This window comes from Apium graveolens, chromosome 5 (assembly GCF_009905375.1).
Source record: "Apium graveolens cultivar Ventura chromosome 5, ASM990537v1, whole genome shotgun sequence".
NCBI lineage: Eukaryota > Viridiplantae > Streptophyta > Magnoliopsida > Apiales > Apiaceae > Apium > Apium graveolens.
In genome coordinates, this window is record NC_133651.1 from 59,419,215 (window position 1) to 59,430,982 (window position 11,768).

Genomic DNA, 11,768 nt, shown 5'->3' on the forward strand with positions numbered 1-11,768 from the left:
AGCACAAAATTCAACATTTGTCGAGGTACAAAATGCTTCATCCGTCGGGAGGCAATCTGTGTTATCCGTCAGTAGACAACTAGCTTCATCCGTCGGAACTCAAAATTCACCAACCGCCGGGTTATCAAAAGAAGCTGGAATTCAGAATGGATCACCTATAGAAAGTTCCCCTTTCTCAAATCAAAGATCCACAAACTCAGGGGTAGTTTCTAACAATCAAAACTCAATCACACATCAAGACAACAATGAGGCCTCTTCATCTAGAGCTAATCTACCTCAACAAAGAAAATGGACAAAGGATCACCCCTTTGAGCTCATCATTGGTGATGTTTCTTCTAGAGTTCAAACCAGGAGAGCAACTCATGAAGAATGTCTATACAACAGCTTCCTTTCCATGGAAGAACCAAAGAAGGTAGAAGAAGCTTTGTTGGATCCTGATTGGATTTTAGCTAGGCAGGAGGAGCTAAACCAATTTGAGAGGAATAATGTATGGAAGCTGGTGCCCAAGCCTATAGGAAAGAATCCAATAGACACCAAATGGGTATTCAGAAACAAGATGGATGAAAATAGCATAGTAGTCAGGAACAAAGCTAGATTGGTTGCTAAGGGCTATTGTCAACAAGAAGGAATAGATTTTGATGAAATATTTGCTCCTGTTGCAAGACTTGAAGCCATCAGAATATTCTTAGCCTATGTAGCCCATGCCAATTTCAAGGTCTATCAAATGGATGTCAAAAGTGCCTTTCTGATTGGAGATTTGGAGGAGGAAGTATATGTCAGTAAACCTCCTGGTTTTGAAGATTCAAATTTTCCAGAACATGTCTATTATCTTTTGAAAGCACTTTATGGACTAAAGCAAGCACCTAGAGCCTGGTATGACACTTTATCAAAGTTCCTTTTGGAAAATCACTTCACAAGAGGTACTGTAGATAAAACCTTATTCTTTAGAAATGTTAATGGCTCTAGCATACTTGTTCAAATTTATGTAGATGATATTATTTTTTGCTCTACAGATGAGAAACTTTGCAAAAAGTTTGCTAAATTGATGCAAAGTAAGTATGAAATGAGTATGATGGGAGAACTAACTTACTTTCTCAGTTTGCAAGTTAAGCAAGTTAGTGATGGAATATTCATTAGTCAAACTAAATACATTTTTGATCTTTTAAAGAAGTTTGATCTAATGGATTGTACATCTGCAAAAACTCCCATGGCTACTGCAACTAAGTTTGAATTAAACACTACTGAAAAGTTTGTGGATATTTCAAGTTATAGGGGCATAGTTGGCTAACTTCTGTACTTAATAGCAAGTAGGCCGGATATAATATTTGCTACATGTTTGTGTAGGCCAGATATAATGTTTGCTACATGTTTGTGTGCTAGATTTCAGGCTGACCCTAGAGAATCTCACCTACTAGCTATTAAGAGAATTTTCAGATATCTCAAGGGAACACCAAAACTTGGCATTTGGTACCCTAGAGATTCTGGTTTTGATCTAACTGGTTATTCAGATGCAGATTATACAGGTTGTAGAATTGATAGAAAAAGTACAACAGGAACCTGTCAATTTCTAGGAAACAAGCTTGTGTCCTGGTTCAGTAAAAAGCAAAATTCAGTTTCTACTTCTACAGCTGAAGCTGAGTATATTGCTGATGGCAGTTGCTGTGCACAGATTTTGTGGATGAAAAATCAATTTCTAGACTATGGTTTGCAAGTTGAAAAGATTCCTATTTTCTATGATAACACAAGTGAAATTGCTATCACTGAAAATCCAGTACAACATTCAAGGGCAAAGCACATTGACATCAAGTACCACTTCATAAGGGAACATGTAATGAATAGTACCGTGGAACTACATTTTGTTCCAAGTGAGAAGCAGCTTGCAGATATTTTTACCAAGCCACTGGATGAATCCACCTTCTCAAGGTTGGTAAGTGAGTTAGGTATGCTTAATTATTCTTAAATCCTTATGAGATATTCTGCAAGTTGTAATGCAGCCAGAAATTTAAATTGATTTTTCAGTCATGGATGAAATTTTGGCTAAGTCAAAATTTACATCTCGACGGATGATCGTTATCCATCGAGTTTGATCATCCGTCGGAATACAATTTGCTAATAAGAATCAATTACTTTTCTGGAATATTTTATGACTCGACGGATAACAATTTATCCTCATCCGTCGAATTATCTTAATCTTAGCCGTTGATTTCCTGAACATTATCCACCAAGTATACTTACAGTTTGTAAGCATAACACGACGGATAATGGGTGGAATTTTTACAGTTTATTTTTTTTAACGGCTATTTTAGGAAATTCTTATTGGCTACTTTATTGTACTTTATTATTTTTGGCAGTTATTTTTGAGACAGTATAAAAGCTTATTTCATTTCCATTGTTTTTCTTTTATCATTCTCAAATTATCTGCTCCAATTTCTTTTTCTTTCAAAGCACTTACTCTCTTTCTGCAAGCTCTTATTCTCTAACAATGGCGCCTGTTGTCAAGATTATGTCTTAAACTGGATTCATTTATGAGAAGAATAACTTCACAGCCTTAGTGAACAAAGGGATTCAGCATTCTGGTGACTACCACAAAATGATGGATTTTGTGAAGAACTGCAAGCTTAGCTATGCCATGCTGGAATCACCCACCATCTTTTATGAAGTTGTTGAAGAGATGTGGACCACTGCTACATATAACTCAACTAACGAAACCATCACACTCACTATCAAAGGTAATGAATTATGTATTAATAGTGATGTTATTAAAGCATGTTTCAAGATTCATGATAATAATGTGACCTCACCACACACAGACACTGATATAATTAATATGCTAAATTCCATGAACTATGCTCTTTCTACTTCTAAGTTGAGTGACATTAGGAGATTGGGTCTTAGGAAGGAATGGAGTTTCATGTGTGATGTAGTCACCAAGGTCTTTTCTGGTAAATTCAGTAATTTTAATTCTGTCAATATTTCCCTGCTTAACATGCTCTACATGCTAGTTACACATAAGTACTTTAATTTTAGTGACCTTGTTTTGTTTGAGTTGGGTTTTAAATTAAGAGAGTTAAATAAGAGGGGTAAAAATGTTTATTATGCTAGATTTTTCATGATGTTAGCTAACCACCTCTCTGAGGAAATTGTGCTTGAGAACCCAAAAAACAAATTAGATTGTTGGGTTCAAGAGAGAAGAATCATTGTAGATTTGAACAGGGCAAATCATCACAGAGAAGTGCCATTTTTTCTATTTCCCTGTAATGGATGCACCTCAGGTAAGTGAGGTAAGTTCATCTATCCCTACTACTATTCCAACCTCACTAGTTTCTTTGAGTTCTAGTGTAGCTATGGCAACTGTGTCAATGACCCAATAGTTGCCTACCCAAGCTACCATACCAACAAAAATTTCAAAATCCAAATCAAAGAAAGCACCCTCTGGTATCTCTCAAAAGATACTAGTTGCAAAATCCACCAAAACCAAAGAGGGGAGTGTGAAGGTGGGTAAGGTAGGTGAGGGAAAGGGTGAACATAAAAGAAACCCTAAGGATAAGGATGAAGAGTTGAGTGGTTACCATCCTAGCCACACTGCAGTTTCCCATCAAACTGCAGTGCTTAAAAAGGATAAAAGCTCATTTCTAGTTGCATCCTCCCAAAAGGATGTAACTATTGAACAAAGCTCTCAACCAAGAGCACAGGCCAAGAGGGTAAGGGACACTAGCTCACCCCAAACTTATGCCAGAAAGAAGAAATCCAAAACTCTTGGGGATGCACAGGGTACACACACAGTGCAAACTGGTGCTAAAGACACAATCACTGCACCTTCACAAATTCAGCTTGATGTGGCTCCAATAAATGTGGAGTCACAGCCAAAATCTCTAGTAATAGAAGCACCTCAAACACCAAATTCTCCTACAAATTCTCTGGATGTGGATATATGATCAACACATCAATTCCTGATTCCCCTTCTTTAACTTTGTTGGGGAAGCCAAAATCCAACGCAAGTGAGCATCATCATTTAGATGATTTGTTGGCTCACTTGCCAATTCTTTCAGGAACTGTTAAATCATCCGTGCCCAAAATATCATCAATCAGCACAGAGTCCACAATAGTTTCTATTCCAAGTTCATTCATTTCTACTCTCTCGATGGATATTGCTCATCCGTCGAGTAGTGATTGTATCCCGACGGATAAGCTTAACAGCAGTTATCCATCGAATAGCAAAACCACTAACCTGATGGATTACTTATCCGTTGAGTGTCTCTACACAGCTTCAAACTTCATTTATTTCTAGTGCAGAAGAATTAGTGGTTGTACAGTCACTCTTAGAATTGAGGGCAGAGAGTGTTATGAGTGAGAGTTTGGGTTGCTCCCAGGAAAAAGGAGAGGAAAAGAGTGAAACTATGCAATCCATTTCTTCAGGATTGGCAAAAGAGAGTGAGAGGGGTCCCACCTTAGATGGTGAAGGTAAGGGTGTGAGGGTGGGGAGCCAGGGTGAGACCCTGATACAACAAAAGAGAGAACAAGAGATAAATGCAGGAACAAGAGCTATAAGGATGGATGTCATTGCTAGTGAGTTAATGAATGTCCAAGATGTAGACAGAGATGGACTATTTCAGCAACCTAAAGCTGTTATAGATTCCACCTCCCTTGATGTTGAGGTATTTACTCACCCTGTTCCAGCTTATCAACTTCTAGCTGAACAGGACAATGACAATGCAGAAATGATGCTCAATCTGGTGCATACCACTCAGTCAATGTTAAGAGCTAAGGATGCAATCACAACTTTGCCTTCTATAGATAGTGATGTGGATTATGAGACTGGTGGTTCAGCAGATTTCTTTGGTGATGAAGGTGGAGATAGTGAAGAAGAGGCATTTGACATAGGGGGAGAGGTATGTTCAAGTTCAAGATCAGGAATGCCATCATGGGCATTCTCCAAGCACTGTGATGAACACTACTTCAAGACAACCCTGATTCAACTAATCAATCAGACAAATACTGCTCTTCAAACCACTACTAATGCCAACACCAAGAAGCTCCTTCAAGCACATCTTGCTTCTCTGCAACTATAACAGATTCAAGGCTTCCAACATGCTAGAGATATTAACACCATCAAGGGTGATGTTGATGAAATGAAGAAGGCCATTACAGACAAAATGGATTCTAAGCTTCCAGAAACTACAATGCTTGACATCAAAAGGCAACTAAGGAAAAATTCTGATCTTGCAACAAAGATAGATGCTTTGGATACAAGAATGTCAGCTATGGAAGCATCTCTAACAGCTATTCATCTTCATCAAGCTCAACAGATACATTTACTTCAGAAATTGGTGGCTGCTCAAACCTCCTCCTCTACTCAACTTGATGATAACAAAAAGGGGGAGAAAGGACAAAGTGAGGGGAAGAAGCTTCAAATTCAAATCAGTAAATTAATTATGCCCACAATTACTTTCACCAAGCCACCAGTAACAAATAGTATAGATCTGATCAATGCAGTAGCAGCCAATTTAAGAGAAGCTGAAAATGAGCAGTTGAAGACAATCAACTGGGAGAAAATTGATGAGGACATACAAAGGAAGTTTAGGCTAGTAAAGGAGCCAGTAAAGTCAGCCATTCATCACTCTGAAGTCAAACAGATCTCTGTGAATGAAATGAGTATGAACTATCTGGAAAGAGGACAACCATCCTGCATCAAATCTCCAAAGGCTGAAAGTATTCTGAAGCCAAGGGTGAACTATCCAAAATCATCATTTAAGAACCCTTTGGATACAATGTATGAGACACCTAAACCTGATGAGAAGAAGCTTCTATCAAGGTCAATTTCCCTCTATAAGGATCCAGCTGATTTAGCTTTAAAGAGAAGAATTGCTAAAGTTTTCAGGAATGGGAAATAAATTTGTGTGGTGGTTGGACATCTTCAATTTGCTCAAGCAAAGAGAGAAGAAAAGGCAAGATTGAAGCAGGAAAAGAAGCAAGCTACTCTAGATGACAAAAAGGCTAAGCAAAAGAAAGAACAAGCTGGTATCTTGGCCAAGCTACAAGCTGTGAAACCAACACAACAGATTCCCTCTCAGCCATCTGAAATCACTGAATCTCAAGATCCAAAGAAGCAAGTTGAATCAGAACAGAAGAAATCTCAGAGATACAAGGAATTGGCCAAAAGAACCAAAAGGAAATTGAACTTTGTGGGAAAGGAATTGGAGGATCAGTTTCCCAAGGAATCCACTCCAACTACAACTCAAGCATCAAAACCTTCTGTGATATTTGAAGACATCAAGGTGGTGGATCCTTACAGGAACATTCATGGTGAACCTATTGTGCCTAAGGATGAACCAATAGATTGGGAGAGCCTACCAATTCCTGACTTCAATTTGCCAATCCTTAGCAAGCCAAAAAGAACAATGTCAAGAGCAGTCAAGAAAGTGAAGTTGTCACCTCTCAAATCCAAATCTCCAGTCAAAGCTCAATCTAAAGTCAATAATGGAGATTACATGTACTTATGTGACATCAAGGAATTCTTTGATCTAAATCTCTATCTAGATGAACTAGAAGAAGTGAGAGGGATTGATGCATATAGAAACCTTCCTGAAAGGTTAGTTTTCAAGTACAGGGGAGGAAAGGAGGTTCAATGGCCACTTCACAGGATCCTTCAAGAAAGCCAAGCTATACTGATTAAGGTTTATACATCTTTCAAGAAGAACTTTGGGTTCAATATAATTGCAAGAAGATTGGTTCTAAAGAAGATTGAAGAACTGAGGAGTTTTAGAGCTAAAGATGCACTCCCAAAGACTCTAATTATCCCTTACACAGGGAGAAGAGTGCATCTAAGGCCCTACTGGCTGATGGAGTTCATGGATGACAAAGGAGTGATAAGATTTTTCAGATTAGAAGACCAATTGAGCATCTCTAGCAATGAGACTCTCTTGGAGATGCAAGAAAAGCTAAATCTCTCAGAATCTGATGAACTGGAATTCCACAGACAGCTCCAAAATCAGATAGAAGAAAACAACAGAAAGCTTGGAAAGAGATCCAGACCTTCAAGGAACTAGATAAATCTGCTTAGGCTAGAGGAGCACCTTGAAAATGACTGTGAGCTAAAACTTTGTACATTTTGTTAATTGAAGCACTTTACAGTTTTATCTATTTACTTTCAAAGCTGTATTTTTAGGGTGTTTTGTTTGTTGGATTTTTAATCGCAGCGGGGCGTGGAAAAACACTTTTACACACACAAAATCCAAATAAAAGCATATAAATCGTGAATAAAAATTCGAGGGATCGAATCTAACCTTTTAAAATAATTCGGAGACAACGATCAGAGATCCTTAGCAGTTGCTCCTCAAGTATGAAGTACTCCACCGGTATCCACTAAGAAAACGACTTTTAGGAGGAGGAGGAGGTGGAGAGAATTTGGTTTTCTGAAACTTTTGGGTTTCTGGGGTTAGAATAAAATAGGGTCTATAATAGTGTATTTATAGGCAAAATTTTTAGCTGAAATTTTCCCATAAATATTATTATTATTATCCCATTTATTATTCTCATTAATAATTAAAACACCTTTTAATTATTAATCCTTTTTCTAAACACTTTAGAAATAATTCTCTCTCTTGATTTAATTTCCAAAAATTAAATCCTTAATTAATAATATTAAGAACTTTTCTTAATTAATTTATAATCAATTAAATCTCATTTAATCAATTATTAAATTTGCCAATTAATTATTTATTTCACAAATAAATAATTATTAGCCATTATTAATTAATTCCTCCACCATAAAATCATTCTCTTTTTATGGTGTGACCCTGTAGGTTCAATATTAAGCCGGTAGTAGAAATAAATAATAATAAAATTATTTTATCATTATTTATATAAATTCTCTAATTTATTAAATATGATTAATTAATTAATCACATTTATTCTACATCGTGAGTGATGCTTCTCAACATATCGCGACTATCCGGATAATATGAATTCACTGCTTATAATACCAAGAACCTGTCAGTGAATAGTTACCGTACAATAAACTCCTTCCACCCTACAATGTCCCGATTAAATACAAGGCATGGATCTCGTGTCAAGCCTATCTAATTTATTACTTGCTTACCATTTACTATGCGTAGTTCTATGCAAATTAGAAACTCCTTTCTAATTTCATTCACTCTGGCCAGAGATTCCTGAACTAGCATAAGTGGATCAGCCTTGAACATTCGCTTCCTTCACTGGAAGGGGTAGATCCTTTATTGATCATACACTATCTTCGTGTACAAATTCCTATACCCAGAAGAGCCCTAATAATTGTCCCTGGAGACTAAGAACTAAACCAAAGCATAGTTCAGTATACACAAGATGACTATGATGACCTCAAGTCTAAGGATACTTGTACAACTATCACTAAGCGAACAACTGCTGACACGTGAGTGAACTCCATCAGTTGTTCAGCTAGGCGAGTTATGTTCAGTGAACTTATTCTATAATAAGCACCTACATACTAGCTATAGTGTCACCACACAAATGTCTATGAGAACAGACATCCTTCATAATGAAGCAAGCATAGTATGTACCGATCTTTGCGGATTATTAATTACCAGTTAGTAATCCTATGACCAGGAATTATTTAAGTTTAGAGTTATCATCTTTTTAGGTCTCACTATTATGATCTTATCATAATCCATAAAAAGCTTTACTCTAAACTATGGTATATCTTATTTAAACACTTAAATAGATAAAGCCCGTAATAAAAACAAAACAAGTCTTTATTAATATCAATGAAATCAAAATAGATTACATAAAAGTTATTCCTAAATCCTAATACATGATTGGACTTAGGATATATTCCTTTCAATCTCCCACTTGTACTAAAGCCAATCACTCTGGTATCTAATACCCATCTCATCTTTATGACAATCAAAGTGACTTTCAAAAAAGTAGCTTTGTGAGTGGGTCTGCTATGTTGTTATGTGTGTCAACTCTAATTCAATACAATACAAGAAATGTTATCGTGCTCCCACTAACCCTTTTGTAGACGCATGGTTCATCCTCGTTTTTGATAAAATCAAACTCTTTGATTGTCTCATCAAAACGGATGTTCCATCTACGAGAAGCTTGCTTTAAACCATATTAATCGCAAGCAAAATCCGAACTGATTTTAACAGGGCTACATGTAAAAAGTTTCATCAAAGTCAATCCATTGCCTTTGTTTGAATCATTTTCCCAAAAGCCTGGCCTTATAGGTCTCCACCTGGCCATCTGCTATAATCTATCTTTTGTATACCGTATACATAGATTCCATTCTGGATCTCATGGCACTTTGCCATTTCTCTGAGTCAACACTACTCATAGCCTCATTATAGGTCACAGGGTCGTCATTATCAAATGATTGACAACTCATTGTCATTCTCAATGACAAGGCCATAATACCTCTCAGGTTGGCGAGACACTCTCCCTGATCTATGAATGGGTTGTTCCATAAAAGGTTGTTCAGTCAAAACAGGTGTTTCCACTCGATCTGTAGTAGTTTGTGCTTCTTGAACTTCATTAAGTTCAATTTTGCTCCTAGTGTTTCCTTCAAGGATAAACTCCTTTTCCAAGAAGGTAGCATGTCTGGAGACAAACACCCGATGATCGGTGCAAAAGTAATACCCTAAAATCTCTTTAGGATATCCCACAAAACTACATTTTACGGATCGATATTCCAGCTTATCTGGGTCAACTTTCTTGACATAAGCTAGACATCCCCAAATCTTAACGTATTTAAGACTCGGTTTCCTTTCTTTCCATATCTCATACGAAGTTTGAGGAACAGATTTTGGAAGTCACCTTATTCAGTAAATATGCTGAGGTTTCCAATGCATAACCCCATAGGAATACTGGAAGATTTGCATAGCTCATCATGGACCGAACTATGTCTAACAAAGTTCGATTTCTCCTTTCAGATACCAATCTGGAGGCGTCCACTGCGAGACTATACCATTTACTTTGAGATAATCTAGAAACACTCCTTTAAAGTATTCACCACCTCAATCTAATCGAAGAATTATAATACTATGTTTGGTTTGTTTCTCCACTTCATACTTATATTCTTTGAACTTTTCAAAGGCCTCAGACTTGTGTTTCATCAAACACATATCCAAATCCAGATCTATCATCTATGAAAGTAATGAAGTATGAAAATCCACCCATGGCTTGCGTAGACATTGGTCCACATACATCTGTGTGTACCATTCCTAGCAAATTTGCAGCCCTCTCTCCATGTCCACTAAATGGAGACTGCAATGCCACTATAAAGTGAGATTTTCATCATCCCTTTTCTTTTATTTGTTTGTTCAATCTGAAATAAATTATGTCACATACATACAGACCATTATTTAAAGTACCACGTCCATAAAGAATATTATCTCTAAGAATAGAACATTCATTATTCTCAATAATAAATGAAAAATCCATCCAAGTCTAACTTGGGAATAATATTCCTCACAATCGAGGGAACAAAATAACAATTATTTCAAACAATAGTCTTGCCCGAATTCCTATATAAATGAAATGATTTTACATCTACAGCAGCAACTCTTGCTCCATTTCCATCAGTAGAATCACCTCCTCTTCCTCAAGAGTCCTACTTCTCCTTGGTCCCTGCGATAATTGCAGATATAAGAACCACAGGCGGTATCTAATACCCAAGTAGAAATTTGGGTTAATGACATATTCACTTCTATCATGAACATACCTGAATCAGAAGCGGTAGTCTCACTACCCTTCTTCTTCAATTCTGCAAGGTAAACCTTGCAGTTCCTCTTCCAGTGCCCCACCTTATTACAGTGAAAGCAAACAACTTTGCTCTTGGGGTCTTCAGCTTTTGGTGGAACCGGCATTTTCTCACCTACTTTCTTCTTCTTGGAAGAGTTCCTCTTCCTTTTCTTAGGATTGGAACCTTCACCAATTAGAAGAACAGAACTCTTCTTAGGGGGAAAATTCGATTCCGCAGTCTTCAACATGTTATGGAGTTCAGGCAGGCTGACATCCAACTTATTCATGTGAAAGTTCACAACAAACTGCGAGAACGAACTCGGAAGCGATTGCAAGACCAAGTCTTGGCTCAGCTCCCCATCCATGGCAAAACCAAGTTGTCCAAGACGTTCAATCAAATTGATCATCTTAAGTACATGGTCATTCATAGATGATCCCTCAGACATCCTACAACCGAACAACTCCTTCGATATCTCATATCGAGCTGTCCTCCCCGCCACATCATACAACTCTTGTAGATGCATGAGGATAGTGTGAGCATCCATATGCTCATGTTGCTTCTGTAGCTCAATGTTCATGGAAGCTAGCATGATGCATTGAGCAACATTTGCATCATCTATCCACTTACGATACACAACGTGTTCATCATTATGTGCATCACTAGCAGGTTCAGTAGGCTTAGGTGAGTCAATCACGTATTCCAGCTTCTCAATCTTGAGAACAATTCTTAAGTTTCGAAGCCAGTCAGCATAATTAGGACCAGTCAATTTGTGAGCATCTAGTATGCTCCTGAGTGATAGTGCAGAAGACATAATGTATATTGTAAATCTGTAAATGATAAACACATAACAACACTTAGCAAATATTCGATTTCATTTCAAAACACTATATGAATCGGGTCTTTATTCATAAGTGGCTCCCACTAGTTTTCCTAATTTATTCAACCCCCTACGTGAAAAATTAAGCATTCATAATGCTAGTGGAAATAGGGATCCTACATTAAATTACACAACCCCGACTGTAGCACGAAC